This window comes from Lates calcarifer, linkage group LG15, assembly GCF_001640805.2.
Source record: "Lates calcarifer isolate ASB-BC8 linkage group LG15, TLL_Latcal_v3, whole genome shotgun sequence".
Lineage (NCBI taxonomy): Eukaryota > Metazoa > Chordata > Actinopteri > Centropomidae > Lates > Lates calcarifer.
Window position 1 is genome coordinate 16,516,564 of NC_066847.1, and position 22,738 is coordinate 16,539,301.

General features: G+C 39.4%; 1 protein-coding gene across 1 annotated transcript in view; it reads right to left on the reverse strand.

The window, feature by feature from the left end:
* The window catches only part of tsnare1 (T-SNARE Domain Containing 1), a 155,933-nt gene that overhangs the window by 4,731 nt on the left and 128,464 nt on the right, over positions 1-22,738 (reverse strand). The gene's annotated exons all lie outside the window — the stretch shown is intronic.

Consider the following 22,738-nt stretch of genomic DNA (forward strand, 5'->3'; position numbering starts at 1 on the left):
ATGCTGTTGAGTCCAAGCCTACAGGGTTTGTGTGAATGAAAAGTCCAGGAGTCCTCACAACACTGAAATTATTACAAAATGTATTCTCAATCACTCACACTGGAGTGTGTACAAAAAACACAAAACCCTTGCAAACAACTTTAAACCTGAAGTAATTAAATCATGTTTACAAAGGTACAAGTCACAGGCTACACTACAGTGGCTTTGATTGTTTTATTGATTTACTGTACATCATTTACACTTCATTACAAAACCTTGAAGCTTACTTGAGTTCATTCAACAGTGTATTTGTATTTGTAACAGTTATATTGCAACTAATGATAGGATTGTTTTGAAAAGTTTACATTCCCTCTCAGGTCTAATCTGTCTTGGTTGATTCCTGTTTACAGTATCACCCTTTAAGGTTACATTGAACAATTGACCACTGGGGGACAAAAAGAGTTCAAAACAAAGCTTATTAAACTGCTCTAACTGCTCACAGCTAACATGTTATTCAAAAAGAAAGAAAGAAAGAAAGAAAGAAAAGGTTAGACTAAGTAAGGGTAAGGCCTTGTTTTGTTGTTTTGTAGCAGATGCTAAATGGGAGCTTGCTGGACAGGAGACAAAGAGACAGACCTCATTAAGGATGTGGTATATCTGCAGATAACTGCTTCTAAGCAGCTGTTTATTAAGAACAATCAGCCTCAGAATCACTTGTGTGAGTCATATGCTACCCAGAGTTAGCAAAACTGCAGCACCAAAGTACTGCAGGGTTTAGCATGTAAGTTGTGTGCCAGTGTCTGGGTTTTGTGCTGCACTGCAAGGAATACAACAGTAGTGACACATAATCTGGCTACTGTCTTAATTCACCAACAAAATAAAAGAAGATATGTAGAGGCCCATTACTGGCCCAAATGAGCATCCGTGAGCCTACTTCTCACATAGAACATACAACATGTTTTTATTGTTTGCTTGCTGGAGGTATACCATTACACTGTGTGCAGAATGAAGTTAGCTTAACATTTGAGCTAGCTAGCAAGATAAAAATAAAGTCCAAAGAGGAAAGCTGACAGCAGAAAGCAGGGCATACGAAGAAGAACAGAAAGGCAACTATATGTTCATCCTACCTGGTTTCATGAATGCAAAGCTGATGTGTCTTCCCTGTAGTTGTTGCTGTTTGCAAAGAATATGATATTAGACAGCACCATGAGATGAAGCATGACACCTTTAAAGGTGCCTTTCCACTCCAGACCTACGCACAAAAGCACAAAATTGAAGCAATGGCAGCAAGCTATGCAAACATCAGCAGGATCTTAGTGCAAGGCCTAACAGCTGAACAGAAAGCGATAAGTATGTCCCTTGTGGTGACAGTTTTAGAGGAGCTGGCCTCTGATAAGTCGATGGATGGTATCATTGCCTCAGTGAAATGCTGAAGCTTTCTGCAAAGTCTGCTACCCACCACATAGCATCTGACACAGTGTTATTATCTATGCTTTTGGTTGGGCCAATCACTTTCCCCATTGATAAGTGCAGTTACAGCACAGATGAAGCCCAGATGTTCGACTATGTTAGATATTTTGATGGAAAGAGTATTCAGGGAGGAGCTGCTCTCTTTTACTCCATTAGAAGGGCACGCCACTGTGGACACTCTATTTATAAAACTGGAAGAGTTGTTCAAGTTGCATTCATTGTCATTTGAGAAGGTTAACCTAATCATGACAGATGGGGCTCCTGCTATGGTGGGAAAGCACAGAGGTACGCTGAGCAGATTGAAGAAGCTCACCCCCAGATTCATGGACTGCATTGCCTCATCCGCCAGGGTGACCTGGACTAAACAAGATTAGGGCAGCAGCTGACCATCCTGCCCTTCTGGAAGACAAAAAGTTCATGTCCAATGTAACATTTTTAGCAGATATATTTGGCCACCTACAGGGGAGACGTAAAGCCATAGTGGACATGGATGAAAAGCTGGAATCATTCACAAGGAAGCTGGAGTCAGACATGTCAACTGGCAGGAACCTACATTTCAGTGTACTAAAAATACAGGCTCTGGGACAAGTGATAGAGCTGATGGTGAACTTTCTAAAGCAGCTATGGGGCAACTTTCACTTCCAGGTTTGAGGATTATTCTATCCAAAAGGACATCATTGCTTTTGTATGTGACCCGCTCACAGTCCAACCAATTGGAAACTTCTCTTCCATGGCAAAAAACCAAACAAAAAAACAAAAACAACAACAACAACAACAAAAAAAAAGAAAAACTCTCCATGAGCCTATGCACCACCACACCTCCCAAGCCATTGTGCATCATGATCAAGTAGACTGTTTTTGCAGCAGGCTGTGGACATATTTTTTAGGATGTCGGTTTCCCAGCAGTTTGAGGTACTGCTGGGGAGGGCTGTGTGATTGTGATGCCTTTATTTGCGGTGTGAGCTCAGAAAATCAACCTTCTTTTTGTTGCTTTTTCACAAAATGTCATTCACTCTGAAGATGGATAAAAGTATAATTATCTTTCTTAACGTGAGGTTAGATTCTATATTTGGACATTACAGCTAAATGTGGGATTGTCAGTCCAATATTGTAAAGAAATACATTTTAATAAAAAAAAGAAAATAATCTGACAGGCTGCCTGTTGCTGACCACAGAGGTACAGAATTATTTTTAAGATCAGGGGCAAATTATGAATTTTCAAAGTTGTTGGTCACTAATCAAAGTATGGTGCTTTGGAATGATCATAATCATATCATTATGCACCAGAGAGATAAATCACAATTTGCCAGAATTAATTTTAAGCTCAAGTTGCACAGGGAAAAAGTCCCAAAAGTGAGAGAGAAAGTTGTACTGTACTGTGGGGGAACTTCAAGATGTTTTGAGAAACTGCAACTCACCAGCTGCCTATATGTTTCTAACTTTAAGGAGCAATTTGTGATATGTTTCATAGAGGTAAACATCTCTTTTTACTAGAAGATAAAACACAATTGCTTTTCCCAGTCTGTAAAAGGTTTACGTTGCTGTTCCAAACCAAGGTACGCTAAGTCCTCTTCTTCTTCTTCTTCTTGTCATCTATTAGTCTTTATATCAGTTTAGAATGTTAATAGGGGCTCTTTCTCCAAACTGTTTTCAAGTCTCAGGTAGGAAAGTAAGGCATTACAACATCTAGACTAACTTGACAGAAATTATTGAAATAGCTTAAGAAAAACAGTCATTCAGACCATCTTCATCAGAGCATTACATGGTTGTGTCATTCAATGTGCAACCGTGCAAAAAGATTATATCTCTTTGCCACAGAGCTGATTCTTCCCTTCTGTGAAAGTAGGTATAACAAATGATGCACAAAAGAAGCCAGTTTATTAGTCCTGGACGACCCATCAGGTCAACATTTGTTTGTTTGTTTATGCAGTAATTTTGTTTATGACCAAATACCTTCAAAATTAATCACATTCCCATCAGCTTCAACAGTACCTTATCATTAGAACTAAATTAGCAACTAGGGTTCATCTGTCTGTGACAGAAGGGAGAGAGAAGGGCAAGCTGTGTAACATGATATAGGAGAGAGAGCACTATGTAATGTTATCTTCACTGGACAGTTTTAATAATATTGTATCAGAATGCATTTCTTCTTGAGATTGCTTGTAATGAGTGATTTTTTCTTTCCTGGTTTTAAAATTCAAGATTAATGTTATAAAACTTCCCATTGAGCTTTGCAGACCCTTTCCTGTTGAACACAATGTTAACCTAGAAATACAAACAACTGAAACTCTGAGGCTCAGGAACTACATTTTCTGATGTTTAAAATAGGGAAGTTAGATTGTTGGGAAGTGGCCTTTGTGTAAGCAGAATAATGTTGTCCAAGTTGTACATGGATGACACGGAGGCTAAAACCAGAGGCAAAGCAGAGGGTGGTTTTTAGGGGCAGGGGTCGTGAGTGTAACTTCTCAACAACTATTAAGTGGATTGAAATAAAATTTGGTCCATACATCCACATTCCTCCGAAGGACAAGATGTAATAACTTGTAATGCCTTGTTGATCCTCTAACTTTTAATATAGTGCCATCATCGGGTAATATTTTGAGTCCTTTACTAGTTTACTCACTTGCGTACTGCAACCAAACACTTGCTAAATGAATGACATTCTCACCATCTTCAGCCACACATTGTGTTTACAGCTAATTGGCAAATATTGGGATGCTAGAATTCTAAACTAAGATGGTAATTGTGGCACAGTATTATCCACTACACACTAAAATGTTCATCATCATCATTGTGGGCATGCTAGTATGTTGAAATTAGTCTACAGCCCAGACCTGCTGACATAGCTGTAGCCTTGAGTTACTCATATGCCCAAACTGAACCTTTAGTTTTGTTCAGTTTCACCAGTTTGTTGGGCCCATGACAACAATGAATGACAACATTCAGGAGTCTCTGGTATTTTTTCTCACATGGTCTGTACTATTGACTGTTGTTGTTGTGACTTTCCAAATCACTCAGTACAGACAGTAAAAAGCACATTAAAACTGTTTCAAACAACTGAACACCTTCAATATGTCACTCTAAGCTGTCCCAGTCTCATGGCAGTTCTCATATGATGCGATTCAGTATTAAACCCTCTACTTGAGGATGATACTCATTTCACCTGTTTAGGTAATCAGTCAGCTTTGGCTAATCTCAGATCTCCTGAAAAGCTGTTAGCAGCACATGTTGGGAGCTGAGCAGGCACACAGGCTTTGGAGTGTTTGCTTGTGTTCTGCAGCAGAGGGAAGGGTGGCATTTTGATTTGACTGGGGATTAAAGGTCACGAGGAAGTATTTTAATGCTCCTGTTCAACTTTTGGCTAATCACTCCTCCTCAGCTGTGAGTTGGAGGAGTCGGCAGTGCTCTCAGATCACCGTTGTCACAGTGTGTTGTCTCCCACTTTGCAGTGACAGAGCCTTACCCATCCAGCCAGTAATCCCCCGCAGCAAAGTTTGGAGTAAGCTGACGGCATGGAAAAAGATAAATAAGGATTTTCATTTTTCACCCTGCAATGAAAAATTGCAGAGCACTTTCTCTCCTTGCTGCATTTATCTCTAATACAGTTTGTAATTTACCACAATGAACAAAAATGTTGCTCCTTGGTTTTTTTAAGAGGCCAAACAACTAAAAACATATATATATATATATATATATATATATATATATATATATATATATATATATATATATATAGGGAGAGAGAGAGAGAGAGAATATAAAAATATTTTATTCTAGACTGAGTATATACACATACACTGTCTCACCAATGCCAAGCTGAATAAGTAACACATCTGAACGCACGAGAAACTTCTCCCACTTAGAGAAGAGAGATTGAGGACGTCAGTGACAAATGTCTTGCATTAACTTTGTTGTTTATTTTTCCCCGGAAGATGTGAAATAACCCTATTAAATCAAGTAGTCACTTGGCCATTAATCTCAATGCAGCTGACTAGTCCCTCAAAGCTAATGGGGTTTAGAATTTGCATGAGGCGAGTTTACCCACAAAGCTTTGCCTAAGAGGATTGCTGTTCAGACAGAGAGCTTATTGTCACACTTGTTCATAGACATGGATTAACGATACTAGGCCCAAAGAACTCCACTAACTGTGGCAGAAACTCACAATTCCCCCTCACTGGCTCAGATCACTGTTTTAGAGGGACCGTTTGCAGCATGCATGGGAAAATACCTAATTTGGTTAATACATACAAATATGTGTCCATTGCTGGATTGTTAAGCATCCATCAAAATCATGTCCTCAAGCATACATTGCTTGTTTAAGCTATAAAAGTGAGGGGAAAGCCAAATATGATGGTTGTTTTTGCACTCTTGTTTGATTCCCCAAAACTTCCCTTCCCATTTCCTAAATATCAATTTCTCTTTCAATATTTATTTTGTGTCATATCATCGCAGTGCTCCTGAATTCCCGCTCTGTGTTGTCAACTTAGCTTTTTACATCATTTGAATAAGCCTCTTTCAGTACGAGTGTGTCTGCTGTGTTTCATAGTGACTAAAGCAGCTTTAGAGGCTAAATATAACACATATCCACTGCATTAATTCTTTAATATTTATCAGTGGGAAAAGGTGCTCAAAATGTGGCTTATATCCGTGTTTAAAATTCAGTAGGAAACAACACAAAATGCACAAATATAGCTCAAGTTCTGACACAGTTTGGTCAACAAACACACATGCACACACATTCAGACTGCACCTCCAGTAGAGCATAAATCCCTCATTATCCCTTGGAAAACCTATATCTTGTCTACCACTGCCCACATTGTGTTACCAGTCCACAAGTGAACAATAGCAATCTAAGCTTTCACTCTCACTTGTTTGATAGCTGCTCAAAAAGGACAGCAGGCTGTTCTGATACAGCATCAGAGCTATAGTTTAGTGGTGTGTTAATGATATGTAAAGTATTCTCATTGCAAACCAACTCTATGGTGGCAAATAATGACAAAATGGAGCAAGCAGAGGTTTTAGAGGGAAAATAGATACATATTCTTTGTTTTCTAGTGAACCATCTATTCATCTATCTATACTCACTTACATCTATTCAGGTTCTCATGAACACATCCTGTGTCCCTGTGCCCTAAACAATATCAGGCATGTCCCACAGATGCTCTACAACAAGTCCTACTTGGGTGGGGTTTGAAAGAGGCCACGGTTTGAGTTACAAACACACAGTAGCTGTGTCCCAACTCTATACTACTTTCTATACAACTCTGAAAAGTACATACTATAATGGGAAATTATATAAGTGTGACCCTGGGTACACACATTTGATTGTTTTATAGTTGCGAGTAGATCTTCTTTTTCTTTAGTGTGAAAATAGTATGTGCCGGCAACACACTAAAAAATCTAGCACATGTATTATATATTCTCTTTGCTTTGAGGATATTTTAAAGTGCAGTCACACTACATTGTCAAAACCAGCTTAGAAACGTAGTATGGATTTTGGGACATGTTGCACAATTTTTGGTTGAACTCAGTAGCTAAAAAACATTTAGTGTCCATGCATTTGGTCAAGGTTGGAGAAGGATGACAGTCATAGGCACAAACCAGCATACCAGACCTCCGTTGGCATGATGGCAAGTATGCAACCCGTAGAAGCATGCCAGCAGCAGGTGTTGTCATGGTAACAATAATAGTAATGCAACAATCTCAGCAATCAACACTGGAAAAAATTGATTTGGTTAGGTTTACGCACAAAAACGGCTTGGTTAGGTTTAGGAAAAGATCATGGTTTAGGTTCAGATAAGTACTTCCGTGAGATTAAATGACCTTCATCATCCTGGTTACAGTAATGAAGACATGTCAAATGATCATTGATAAAAGAAACTATTGTAAGTATTGAATTCACACAAAAATAAACATTTCTTTCTTTTAACACAGACTTTTGCTCTTTACACTGCGTCATCAAACTTCCTGCTTTGCTCCCATCATAAAAAGAGGTCTTGTAATAATAAAATAATTATGTGTTATCAAGAGCTGCTTGGACAGATGACCTAGGAGCTCATTTTTCACAGAAGACTGTCTTGATTGTTGGTAGGACACAGGAAATGAACAAGTCTCACACTTTGTTGACTGAACCAGCTATTAGAACTTCACACTACTTCCACTTGTGCTTTTGAGAGACAAAAGGTATTTGACCCTAAATATGTGTTGTTGTGTATTTGTATTATTTGTGGTTCATACAAATATTTCCATGATATCTAGCTGGATTTGTGTCTATGGGCTCTTAGAATATTGTTGCTGTCCAACATATTGTGTCATGTTATGTCATATTCCGATGGATTGGTTTGTAGATATGAATCGTAGTAGCATCCACAATGTGAGTATTTCATCTCAAATTACACTGTCAGAATTATGATATGCTAAATTGGGCATTGGAGTTTCACAGGATTATCTAAGACCACCATTTTTGTTTGACAACCAAAGATTTAACAAAATTACTCCACTGAAGCTGTTCTGGAGACACTTAATCTTGACAACTGGCCAGACTGCCATGCAGTTTCATACAAATATTTATGCTATGCGAATGAAAATTCCTCATGATTTGAGTCAGAATGTCCACTTGTTCAAATTAAATGCAAATGTAATATACACATTGCTAGGGAATATACTAAGTACATTTATGCTACCAAGGGAATGAACTCAGGGGAGGCCCTGTGGTCTTTCCTCTAGTGCTACCCTCAGGACACACTTGACATTTTAATCCTCATTACATGGTCTGTAAATAAGTCAATTGTCAATATGTTGTCCTCTCTAACACTCCCGTCTTATTCCTGTGGAATTTTGGAATTTTGGTGCTTGTGATCCTCTAAATTAAGAACACAAGTCAATAAAATCTGTTGTCTGACACATATATTCCCTGAACAACCAAAAGACCATTGATTTGTGGAAAAACAAACAACAACAACAACAAAAAAAAAAAGGTTTCCCCTGAGTTTGATTTTTACTTCTGCAGGAAGTAGATTCAGTTTCATTCTTTAGCAATGGCTTCACATGTGGAGAATCACTTAATCACTGTATAATCATGTATAAAGTTATGGTGAAACAACAGCATTCATTCATACCTGTGTACCTGTCCTCTACTGAAAGTAACAAGAATATTTACTCTGTTTTAGCTCTGGCTTTTTCTCCACCACCTTACAAAGTATGTCTGAGGTTAATGGAAATGTCATTCATTTTGCAGGTATGTGATCATAAAACAAAGTATTGGATGGAGGGAAATTTGACCTCATGGTTGGACTGTTTGAAAAGTTAAGGGATCATCAAGTTTATTACAATTCAGTGCATCCGGCAGATGCTGAGATATTTTCTGTCTAGACCAAAATGAAGGAGTGACCAACACTGTCATCCCCAGAGCCACGGCACTACTGAAGCTAAATGACCACAACACCTATACCATTCGTCTGCTCTGGATGGGAACACCCTCAAATTAAAGCTGGGCGTAGGAGCATTAACTCCATAGTCATTTGTGAAGTTTCCATCCAAAGGTAACACAAATTTTAAACAAATTTTCAGAAAGACAGTAAAAGAAAATGCAAATTAATGCATCTTTCCATTCATTGCTCCTATGCAAATATTAGAGGTTTCTTGTACTTGTACAGATCTGATGTTTTCAAATAAAGCCATCGTTCATCTGGAGTGGAGTGCACTCCAGGACATTTAAGTCACAAGATTTCTGTATGTCATGATAAGTCTGTTTCCAGTACACTTTGTTGCATTTTGTTTTTATACATCTTTCAAACTCAGCCAAGCATGAAAACATTTTAATGATATTTCAACCTTTTTTGGAGTTTCCAGTGTTTCCACTCACTTTCATTACAGTATGATAACATTTAGTCAGTTAATAATAATAGTAATAATAATTACTATAATTACTATTATTTACTATTTTGCTTTTTGCCTGACTAGTAAAACGTAATGAGGTAGTGTAGATTCAGTTTATTTTAATATTTTGCTTATATATCATCACTTCATTATTGATCATTAGAAGAATTTAAGACTCAACTAGAAAAGCAGAGTATGATGACTATTTTGTCTATTATATAGTTTATGTTCTGTATAAAGCTACAGGGTATGTGTGTACCAAATTTGAAGGCATATGGATTAATATGGATTGAGGAGTTCTTCAGTAGTCTCCCATTATCCTCTTAGCCTCTAATACTTGTGTGAATCCAGGTATGTGCCCAGTCAAATCTCCCTGTTTAAGTAGACCAAACACAGAACTCCCTGATTTCTGTGTTTAATAGATGCTCATGCTCTCGGAAACTCTGATGAAAAGGCATTAGTGCTCAGAGGAGCTTTTCATATTCTGTTAATCTCTGGGATTAATAATTGTCTGGTCAGAGAAACAACAGGTCGTCTGAATGCCATCCAAATGAGGGGCATAAGTGTGTCAGCCATCTTGGCTATCTCTTCCCATGCTAACAAACCCTGTTCTTCATCTGGTAACACTGTGCACTGTATACTGTATTTGTCAACGGTGTACAGGTGGGACACAATGAAGTTAAAAATAACCAATAATAATGGAAATATAACAATATAAATAAATACATAAGAGAATTCACATCCTTTGTGAACATGTGTATCACTGATCTCACTTACATCATGTTTAACAGAGACTTGATATTTATGAGCTAATGCTGCATTTGCATCTTCACAATGAAGCACACTGTGCTTTACTGATACCTTCAGTAAACATCCTTTTATTTACAAAAAATATCAAATAAAAATGGATGATTTTTTTTCTTTCTTTTTTTCTGACTGGCTAAGAGCATGCATGTCTGAGATTTTGGATGAAAATTTTAATCACACACCTCTTTCCAGACAGATTGAGTTTGTTAAAAAAAAAAAAAAAAAAAAAGTTTATTCATCATTTTATAGCTGCTTCTTTCCAGTGTGCATCAAGTGAAGTTGCAATAACCTTTGCTGCCACAGTTCCTAAATCAGTTCACTGCCCACCTCTGTCCCTGGTGGCTTAGCATACAGCCCCAACAACCTCCTCCAATTAGCTAGGACACCCTGTATGCAGCCTTAGAGGCAAAACCTCCAGCAAGCAAGTCTGTGAAGCATTAGCTGCTGCTCGCAAAGCTTATTGCTATGAGTACACAGAAATAATTCAAGGCAACGCTAATGGACATATCAGCATTTTTATCTGCTTCTCTCATCTGGGTTTTGGCAGTTGGATAGTGAGCACTAGGGATTTTAGTGTGGAAACTAGCATGAAACTACAAAAGTGAGGGGAACAAAAAGAGGATTTTGAAGAGTGAGCAAGACATGTCCCTGCCATCCTAAGTGGAACTTACATCCTTGGTATTTGTGACTAGTCCAAAACATCTGAAAGGGATTTAAGGTCTTTTCATATTAGAAAGTAGAGGGGAGAAAGTTTCATGATTGCTTGACTGAAGTTCAAAGAAGCTTTTATTATATAACAACAATTTCTGATATAACAGTCTTTACAGTTCCTTTCTCTGATCTGAAAATATATTGTTTTCTCTGCAAGCTCAAGTTAAATCAAAGGTATTCACCTCAAAATACTATTTTCAATTGTTTGGCATTTGCAAACACTTTTTCAAGTGATGCACCAATCTCAGGTAAGACATCTGTGAAAAGGCTAGAGATTAAAGGGTCACTTCATCCAAATCACAGAAAAACAAACATATTTTCCCAATTACTCCTAGTGGTATCCAGTCATGCAGATAATTTGGATATTGCGGAGTTTAAGGCAATTAAAAATGACATTTGAACAAGCAGCAAGTCTTTACAGAAACAATGTCTCTGTTTCTCTGGGGAATAGAACTGTTGCTTCTACCCGTACTAATTGTACTAAACAAGGCAACCAGTTCATTTTTTTTCATAATGCTACCACTAATACTAACCACACATATTGACAAACACATCCCAGTTCCTTTCATTTTTAGCTGTTAGCAACTACATTTTATCACACAACTCTGGGGCTTCTGATGTTTTCAGTAAACAGATAAGGCATATGCATTAGAAGAGATGTGACAACACAAACATCTTTTCACCTCAGTGGAAGATGTTTCCTCTCTGTCCTGGTCTTAAGCCTGTTCCCTTTTGAATAGTGTTTCCCTCCTTTTAGAATAGTGCAGTACCCTTCACGGTTTACACTAGATATCAACAGAATTAAATGCATCCTATAATTGTGGCTGACATGACTGTTACCGCTGCAGTTAGAGATCAGCTTTTCCTATAAGATGCTTCAAAAGTTAAATTCTGTTTTGATTAATGTCAGCGATTTTCAAACCTTTGATTCACTGCCCAGTTATTTAAACCTTAACATGTGCTTACGTATAATAACAGGCCTACATCATTCTCCTCTGGCCCAGTCATATCTATAGTAGGTGGGGTTGGGACTGGGATGATTCAAGATGGAGGATTACAGAAAATTTCTACCTCATAACTATCCATATGTGAATGAAATTAGTAAAATCCAAATATACTTATCATAAAATGTCATGGCTGATTATCTTAATGCTTACATGGGAGAAAGTCTTTTTTTGCCTATAGCAAATAGGAAACCTCACTTTCAGCAACCCTGACACAATTCGCAAGTGTAGATTTAGCACGTGGCACTGACGTGCATATAGAGAAATCCCCAAATGACTCTGTAAACAAGATGCAAGGGCAGTGCCAGTAACATAATTCGTATAGGAATAAGTGTCAGGGTGCAGTTATTGCATTATTTAGAGTGTCATAAAGAGCCAGGCTATTGATTTGAGAGTAGAAGCAGCTCCCCAGTTATTTCTGTCACCGTCATCCTCATTAAACTGATGTATGGCACTTGCTTCTCTCCTTTCTGCTTCTCCTGCTTCTGTTCTCCATCACTCTTTCACTCACTTTTTATACACTCTGTCTCGCTGTCTATTCAGAGAACAAAATACATCACACTTGTTGCCATTAACAGCTTTTTGAACTGTGTGTGTTCGGGTCATTGGTGAATGATATGTGAACAATTTTCACAATTCTTCATATCCCCTTTATGCCAGTTTAAACATACAGTACAGTGTGTGGTCACCTCTTCTATTGCACAACTTATTTATAACATGTTATGAAATAATACAAGTCCACAGCCATGCTAGCAGCTTTGTTTTGCTTTGAAGTAAAGACTAATGTTTACAATAACAGTGCTAACATGATAATGTTTAGTGAGTGTGATGTTTACCATGTTAATTTAATGGATTAGCATGCTAACATTTTGGAGGTGTTTAGTTGTTAAAGTATTGAACAAATTGTTTTAAATGAAAAGTCAGGGGATTATTAGGAATGAACCTGATGGCTTAAATATATGTAATATCCTGACAATCCATCCAGTACTTGATGACATATTTCACTCTGGACAGGAGCAGTGGACCAACCACACTGACTGACTGACTAACCCACGTTACCACTCCACTATCATGGCTAAAACCTATTGCAGAGGTTGAACTGCTTGATATGAGAGGGTTTATAACAACATGCCTTCATAATTTTAATGATTTACACTCGTACAAATATGATAACACCTGCCCTCCTGATTATTTTATGTCAGGATTCACTTAAAAATGTAGCAGGCTGAAGCTGGGCATGAAGCGACATGACACTATGGAGTCAATGTTAGTGCAGTAGTAAATCTTAAGTTCAATCTGATTCAACAAAGTCCAACATTAAAGATGTGCCAATGCACAATGCCTTTGGCCAGCAAAAAAAAAAAAATAAATAAATAAAAAAAAAAAAAAAAAAAAAAAAAAAATATATATATATATATATATATATATATATATATATATATATATATATATATATATATATGCCATTTGGAGGCAGTGGGAACAGGTAGTGAACACTGACATAGCATCACCTTTTAAGCTGATATGTTAAACTTGCTTGCAATCATTCAATTCCTTTGGAATCACATTCCTGTCCACCTAATGAATGTGAGTCCAATATTCACTTTTTTCAGTTCTGTTTTTGGTCTCCATCAACTCCTGAGGGAAGTATGCCTCTTTAGCTGCTAAACCACTATGTTCACCATATCACCATTTCTAGCTGTGTCAGTCTGCTGTTTGCAGCCATGTAGGTACTGTGCAGTGGGATTTTAGGGCTGATTGCTGAAAACAACTGCCCGCTGCGACTAAACAGTGCTATGACTTTCATTTCCGGTGCCGACGCGAGAGGCAGTCATTTCAGCAGCTCTGTGTGCGCCTTGCTCTTGTTTCATTGTTTTCTCTTTATTTTCGCTCTTTTTCTAATCTGCATGATACTCTGTGTTATTCTATCCTATCGATATGGATTTTTTCACACCAAGACTTGTTTATTCGAGGGAATTACTTCTTGCTCTGAAAACCCGCGCCGGGGTGGTCCCCATTTACCTGACGAGGTGAGGAGGCCATATCGTGCCTGCAGAGCTGGCGCGAAGCTAAAGGCTAAGTGTCTAGTGAAGAAGTGGCAATTTAAGCCTACAGTACCTTCTGTGGTTATGGGAAATGTGAACTCACTACCGACTGCTGGTGAAAAACATCAAGACATACAAATAGTGCAGTCTGTTGTGCTTCTCAGAAACATGGCTCACATCTAGTATCCCAGATGCTAACGTGGAGCTACCCGGTTTCAGTACAGTCAGAGCAGACAGAGACACAAAAGCCTGTGGGCTTTATATGTAAACACAAGATGGGCATGTGAACATCAAAATCTCCAGCTGCTGCAGGAACATTGAACTCTTGGCTGTAAGTCTGCATCCCTACCACCTGCCCAGAGAGTTTGGACACGCCATTGTTGTCATTGTTTACATTCCTCCACGTGCTGATGCGGAGGTAGTGAGCGACGTCATCCACTCTGCTGTTGCTAAACTACAAAAACAGCACCCGGAGGCACTTGTGTTAATCTCAGGGGACTTCAATCATGTGACATTGGACGAGACACTACCTGCTTTCTACCAGTACGTGGACTGCAACACTAGGGGAAATAGGACCATTGACTTACTGTATGCTAATGTAACGGACGCATACAGCGCCACCCCGCTGCCTGCACTGGGGAAAGCAGATCACAACCTCATTCTGCTCCAGCCTCAAGTGTGGAAGCTACCCACAACCACACACTCATTCAGGAAGTGGTCTCCTGAGGCAGAACAGGCTCTGAGAGACATCAACTTCTGTATGGACGAAGGAGCAATACGGAAGGAAGCTGGAGCAGAAGTTGCAGAAAAACAGCATGAAGGTGTGTGATGTGGGATGGGCTCAAGATCATCACCGGCTGCAGCTCAAAGAGGGGTGCCACCATTGAGGGAGATGTTGGGAGAGCGAACCAGTTGAACAACTTCTTCAACAGGTTTGACCACCCCAACTCATTCTCACCTCAAAACACTGCAACCCCCACTCACCCTCCTCTCTCCCTCCCCCCACGAGCTGACTCCAGCACTGAGGAGAATGCCCTCATCCTCCTCCCCCCACCCACAATCACAGCAGCTCAGGTGTGTGGAGAGCTGAGGAGGCTTTGCCCCAGCAAAGCAGCAGGTTCAGTTGGAGTATCCCCTCAACTGCTGAAGGCCTGCGCACTAAAGCTGGGAAACCCTCTACAGAGGATCTTCAACCTGGGTTTGGAATGGGAGAGGGTCCCTCGGCTGTGGAAAACATCCTGTATCATCAGCAGTACAGGAGCGCCCTAAGGGACCGTGCTCTCTTCGGTCCTGTTCACCCTGTACACGTCGGACTTCAAGTACAACTCGGAATTATGCCACATGCAAAAGTTTGCAGATGACACTGCTATCGTGGGCTGTATCAGGAGTGGACAGGAGGAGGAGTACAGGAAACTGATCCAGGACTTCGTCACATGGTGCGACTCCAACCACCTGCACCTTAACACAACCAAGACCAGGGAGATGGTGGTGGACTTCAGGAGGCCCAGGCCTCACCTGGAACCTGTGTGTTAAAGGTGACTGCGTGGAGTTTGCACAGCTGTACAAATACCTAGGAGTGCTGCTGGATGATAAACTGGACTGGACTGCAAACACGGATGCTCTGTGTAGGAGAGGACAGAGCCGACTGGCGTCCATCAACATCTGCAAGAAGCTGCTGCAGATGTTCTATCAGACTGTTGTAGCGAGTGCCCTCCTCTACGTGGTGGTGTGCTGGGGGGGGGGAGCATCAAGAAGAGGGACACCTCACATCTGGACAAACTGGTGAGGAAGGTGGGCTCTGTTGTGGGCACGGAGCTTGACAGCCTGACATCTGTGGCAGAGCGGCGGATGCTGAGCAGGCTCCTGTCGATCATGGACAATCCACTACATCCACTGCACAGCATCACCTCCAGACAGAGGAGCAGCTTCAGTGACAGGCTGCTGTCACTGTCCTGCTCCACTGACAGACTGAGGAGATCATTCCTCCCCCACGCCATGCAGCTCTTTAATTCCACGAAGGGGGGAAAACGTTGATGTCAACTGCTCTGACGGACTACACACTACATAAATACATACCTACACACTCACTGTACACCATGCACCTTAAATATGGCATTCTGTTTGCACTGGACTTTGCACTGGACTTGAAGTTTCTTCACTGTGCACTTTTTATTACCAGTTTTTTTATTATTATTCCCAATATTTATTGCATGCCCTCCACCTTTTATCTTAAGTTTGATGATGCTGCTGGAACTGTGAATTTCCTATGCAGATTAATAAAGTCTCTATCTAATCTAGTCTAATCTAATGAAAGCAGTGGGTGAGCCAGAATTTTTACGTTGAGGGGTAAACAGACACAAACAATGAGCTGAAACAGTAAATCCTAGAGGAGCTTCATATTCTGTTGATAGTTTGGCTTTCACACTGTCACTGTATTTTACATTGTCATTTGATACACATTTTTGATAACAGCTGTTTTAAAGGTGCAAGTAAAGCCAGGTCTTCTGTCACTGCACAACTGATGGAGTGACTATTCCATCTGTCCGCACCTATTCGTAGACAGGTTGTAATATTAGCTTTTTGCAACACAGGTGGAGTCCTCAGACGTCACTGAAATTCAAAGAACCACCACAGAGAAGACACAGAAGTCACTGCTCATTTGATTGATTGAAGATTGTGTTTGGTGGCGCCAGGTTATGAAGGATTAGCTAATGACTCTCCAGCATGCTATCCAGCAGTGTTTTACATTTTTTCATCCTTTTACTACTTTATTTTGTCATATAATGTGTTTTCTGCTCTTTATACTTATCATCATTCTATTCTGCTTGTTTATTTATTGACGCTGAGTTTTATTGGTTGGCACTGGATAACAAGGCTTCAGTCAGTTTTAAAATTCTGCCACTGATTTAGAAACTGTTGCTTAAGATGACCTCTAGATACAATGCACGTCTTTCAGGTGTGGTCTTGTTTGGACTCGTAGGTGACCAAGCTGTTGCTGTAAAAGCTTCAACTCCATTAAATTTCCAGCCTCCTCTGACATATGTTTAGAGTAGTTTTAAAATCAAACCTTTTCTCAAAGATTTTTGTTTGTTTGTGATCCTTCCTACATTGTGCTGTGCCTCTGTGTTTACCTCAGAGGTTGTATATTTGCTCTCTCTTTTCATTCTCTTTGATTTTCTTCAACTCTGTTTTTATTCTTCGCCTTTTGAAGCACACAAGTCAAACTTCTTTCGGTTTTAAAGTACCATCAATATGTCGACAGTGATGTGAACTCTGACAGAGGGCCTACAGAAAAATGGTTGAGGGGATATAAATGTGCTCTGAGCTATGAAGTGGTCAGTCACATATTGGAGCAGATTTTCAGCCAGAGTTATGGATGTCATGATGCCATCAATCATCTCAATAATGAATTGGAGAGAGAATGTCAGGTCAGTCATTTTAATTAGCAGCCACTAAAAGGAAGTCAGAAAAGTTGGCTATGAAGATCGGCTAAGTAGAACAAAGACATTACATTATCCACAAAGTAGTGGATAAACCATAAAAAGCTAAACAAATAGTCTTTTGTTGGATTTAATAGGAAAGAGGATGATTAAAAGAGGTTAGCAGAAATTTTGCTGAAAAATACATTAAAAAATAACACACAAAAAGCGTTTTTACAGAAAATTAACAATGGATCAAATAATGTGAAAGGGGTCACACAGCTTGTGATAATTTACCTGGGTGGGGTCCAGGCACTGAGAGCTCCCAGCAGTTGCATGAAGCTTTCACTTCAACTATAGACGATTGCTACATTTACTAAACAACTTAATTAAAAACAAAAAAAGAAGAAAAAACTTGGCTATTTAATTTAACTATCACCAAGAAAGATCCTCTAGACATCAAAACAAACATTTAAATTGAATATAAATGCTGAATGTGGATTGTTTCCTGTTTTTGCACTACATTGTAATCCTTGTGCTAAATAGTACTATTGTATTCTCTTGTCATTTTTTCAAGTTGTTTGTCAGGACATTTGTCTAAATCTATTCACTCTGGGTTAGAAGATAACTGTCACTTACAAAACAAAACAAGGGGAGGCCATAAAAACGTATATACAACTTGCAATGTCTAAGCTGCCACTAAGCGATGGAACTTGATGGTAAGTGTTGAAGTCAAGACAAATGGTGGCCTTTTCTGGTAAATCTGTGGGTTAACCTTCTATGGTCCCTCCAGTCACAGACGACTGGGAAAGTACTCATCTGATACTTTCATTAATATTTCTGTAACGCATTTGTGTAGAAACTAACTTAAAAACGGCCATGCTCCACTCTATTTTGCCTTTATAACAAGCCCTCGTTTGTGATTATAATCCTTCCAGGGGTTTTGTGATCCATCACGGAAACTGGTGTCATTTTTCAGTATTTCCAGAAAAAAATGGATAAATCTGTGTCTTGCATCCTTGTTAATGCGTTATGCAATTTTTTTTTTTTACCCTGTTTAATGAAATTCATGGCAGCTATATTGACTGTGTAAACCAATCATCAGCTGTGTTCTTGAACCATGCAAAAACAGCTGATCACGATCAAGAGTCACGATATGGCGGATCCCCGATTTACAGACATTACTATGTTTATGCTGTGTCCTTAGCATTTAGAAATCTAATTTAGCATGGCTTCACACTTCAGAGGTAAAATAATGTGCCAAGATAGTAATCTGAACGCCGTTGATCCGTCAGTGTGCGCTGTAGCATGCGCATTAAAAATGGCGCTCACAAAGGAAACGGTCGCCAATATATGGCTCTGCCACGAAAACGACCCGTGAGAAACCGAGGGAATTTTTAGAGATTTTGAATATAGGGGGTTTGGAGACAGTGGTGACCATAGTTTAAACAGTTTTGTGTTGTGGGAGTGCAGTGTGTGCGTGATGTAGCTCTCTGCCTGATCCTGGTCAGAAACAATGGGGCAGAATGAAAAAAGTGAAAAAAACAAGTAGACAGACATAAATGTAAATATCTCTGCCTGTGTGTGGACTTTTGTTTGTTACTTGAGAACCTGGGCTACATGGATTTAGACTCCAAACACTGGTACATGTTTTTTCTTCTGTTGAAAAATGAATAAATGAAAATGAAATGAAATGAAAAAAATGATGTCACTTTCTTTTTTGTATCTTGCAGTATTGGATTTATACAGTTCTTTAAATAGTAAGAGTCTGAGGCAAAAGTACATTGACAAAAGTGGTCAATAATATTTGAGTTACCCAGATTTGAGTCAAATTGCTGAAAATATATCTCCAACATACGGCGCATGCCAAATGAGCAAAGAATATTTCTGAACTCGTGGATAGACTGTCGTCTAGCTACAAAAGTTTGAAGTGATCTCTGACAGGGTTTTATCTACTGGTCTATTTATATCTGTGAATCACCTTCACATGTTTGCTTCTTGATTTGTTGTCTCCATGCATCTGTCCATGTTTCACTGGATGGTAAAGTCCTATCTTAAAGAAAACTGACTGAACATTGACGGAGTCTGTATTTTACTGCTATGCTCACAACTATTTCAGAAACGATTTTAGGGGACACGCTGTAAAATACTTCATACTTTAAAATGTTTATTTGTGCCAATATCAGTTTAATCAAAAAGGCCAAGTTTGTTTTACCTAAAGAATAATAAAACAGTTGGGCAGTCATTGCAGTAAAATTGAGATGTTTCTGCATCTACCACAATGTCTGATGGAACTGAAGCCACGTTTGTTCATCTGGTTCTTTAATACAAGAACTTTGCCAGCCTTATGACAGGGTCTGCTTTGGCAGTAAACCCAGTTGCCTCTGCTAAACTCAAATACTGGGTTATAATATTATTTCCCTCCAGTGGAAATTAAGATATTCGCTCTTTTTTTTTTCTCTCTCTCTCTCTCTCTCTTTCTCACACACACACACACACACACTGATAATCCTGCCTCATCTGCTAAAGCAGAGATCTTGTTCTATTTTCATAAACATGAAGAGCTACTAATTTGAGATCTGAGTAAATAAAGTAGAGGCAGATTTCTGCTGGAAACACATATATGTGCCAAAAAGAAATCTAGCACAAAGGTATCCCATGATTAATTTTTATTCATCAACCCTGTGCGAACTGCAGTATTTCCTATGACATCCCCTGATGCCCCCCAGCTCCAGTTCTCTTCAGCACACCTGTATGTAGATAGTTTGTGTCAGCATCTTGGAGAAGTTGCCTCAGTTGCTCTGTATATTCAGGCTGAACCACTGTTGTGTGACAGACTAGCATCTCCCCTTTGTTTTCTATTGGCATTTGTTTATTAAAGTTTCAACTTGAAGCACTTGGAGCAGCCACACAAATAAAGTGCTGCTGGGTAGATAACTTTTTCTGTAGGCAGCTGCATATGTTCTCTTCTCATTGGGAACAACTGGGGGAAAAAAAAACCACTATATGGACATGTACCCTAAGGGTCACCGAGCTTTTTGCAGCCCCCCCCCCCAAAAAAAAAAAAAAAACTCACATGTTTCATAAGCACTTTGTGTTGTAATGTGTGTTTGTCTCCTATGCATTTTTAATGTTTTTATTTTGTGATTTTCTGTTTTTAACTTCATTACTGTTTTTTATTGCACAGCACCTTGTAACTCTTGTTTTGCTTTGAAATCAAGTTTACTTGCTAAACACAAAGTATATCTGTGGCTGAGGAGGATGTCAATACTCTGATGAAGAGCATTGACATCGACAGTTCGGTGCCTAACAGACAAACATTCAGGCTCTTTAGAAACACAGTTCACCATCTCACCAACAGGTGGTAACAGGTGCTCAGACAAACAGACAACAAACAGTGAGGCAGAGAAGTCAATGTCCTGGACCTGCTTACAGGCCGGAGTTCTGACCAGAACACTGAGTGCAAACACATCTGGATGACTCAGTCTCACAAAGGGACAGGATAAACTGTACCTCTGTCTCCCATGAAATCAACACAATCACTGATAAAACAGGACTGGACAGCTACCAGGAAGAGACCAATGACCAGACCGGAGTGGTCTGGTCCTGCCTGTCAGAGGCAGGACAACAATTTTGATCCACCAGTGTCTCATAACACTGTAACTGGTCACTGAGCCCTTCCTGTAAGAGACAGAACCATTAAAGATGAAAGGTTTCAGACAGTCATTTGGCAGTGGACTGGCCACCGTTAGAAGCTGACACCTGCTGCTTACATCTCAGTTTTTCACAGTCAGCGATTCCATGTCCGGGCTTGTGGCAAAAGAAACGCTGTTTCTCCACACGAGGACCTGACGAGGAAGCAGCGGCATGTGTGGCATGCGTCTTATCCAGATTTGGGAAGAATCACGGTGGAGAGAGTCACGCTTGGCAAATCAGCTAGAGTAGCGGCCTGCTGCAGGGCAGTTACCTTCTGCTCACTTGAATAAATGACAGTACACAACATCTGCTCACACATGGAGGCCTCTGGCACCAACTCATATGCTTGCAAAAAAGCACCTTTAAGCCTCCTGTTGTGTTCTGGTCAAATTTGACCGATTTACAAGTTTTCTCTCGGAAAAATGCAGTTAATGTCATCTGATTGTCATGAGGTTCCATTACTTTGTGACATCTGAACAAACAAGATACATTCTGAGAATTTTTATACATTTTTCTGTGTTTTATTGAGCCTGTGTATACACTTGGTGTTCCTGGTCAAAAATGACCTGTCATTACAAATGAATAAGGAAGACTACAATACAATAAAATAGAGTTCAAGCACATTCCCACACTGCTTTCCCACTCCCCCACATACAGGTGTCTTTGAGCAGAGACACAGACACACACACACATAAACACACACAGCTTATGCCCATTTTTGACCTCCATGGCAACCCCCATGGGAACCTATCCCCAGTAGAATTTTTACCCAATGGGAACCACACCTATTTGCAATTCACAAAAAACAGCTGCAACATTGTTTCAATGATACATCCAACTTTATCCGCAGCTGTGGTTTATAAAGCTTTTTTGAGGCCTTGCTCACAGTTCATTCTGTGGCAGCACGATGGCCAAAAGATATACTGTACGTGAGGCTCTGGATTACATCTTTGAACATGACACTGATGAGGAGGAGAGAAGCCAGACAGAGGTACAGAGGTTAAGAGCAAAGACAAATAATGATGCAACACTAAGGAGCACTATGGGACCATCTGTGGTTGTTTTCAGGTCTGCATAGGATGATGGGAAAAGAGTAGTTAATGTGTGACATTACTTTTGTAATATGGTAAAGTTTTCCTGTGTAGATTTGGGCTTCTTTTCTTTACTAAATCAATCATACTGGTCAGTTTCGATGGAGAACACCAAAGATATTATTTTGAGCCACTATTTAGAAAATTTTAATGGTTTCAAAACAATGTCTTTGTTCAACATTGAAATCAAGTAGTCTGTGATAAATAGCACAATATGATTAATCTGAGTATTTGTTATCCTTAATATCTATATAATGCTTTTTTCCCCTAAAGAGTTGTATGACCACCGGCCAATGAGGCCACAGGCCAAAAATAGCAAATGGAAGTTCAAAACTTATAATGTTCACATTAACCTGAGTTGATAAAAAAAAAGATGTAGTGCAACGTAATACAAGATATGTATTATTATGGATTTATAATAATCTAAAATGGATTGGTCATTTTTTACTGGAAACACCAAAGTTGTTAGTCGAAATGAACACAATAGGTGAGTTAAGCATCTCATACACCAGACTGTCCTCAATAAAAGAGAAGAACAAGCCTCCTGAGCCTTATCAGGTAATGTGCATTGCAAAAGTATTTCCCACATATCTGTGTTCAAAAGTGCCTATGTAAGACTCATACTTACAAAACACAGC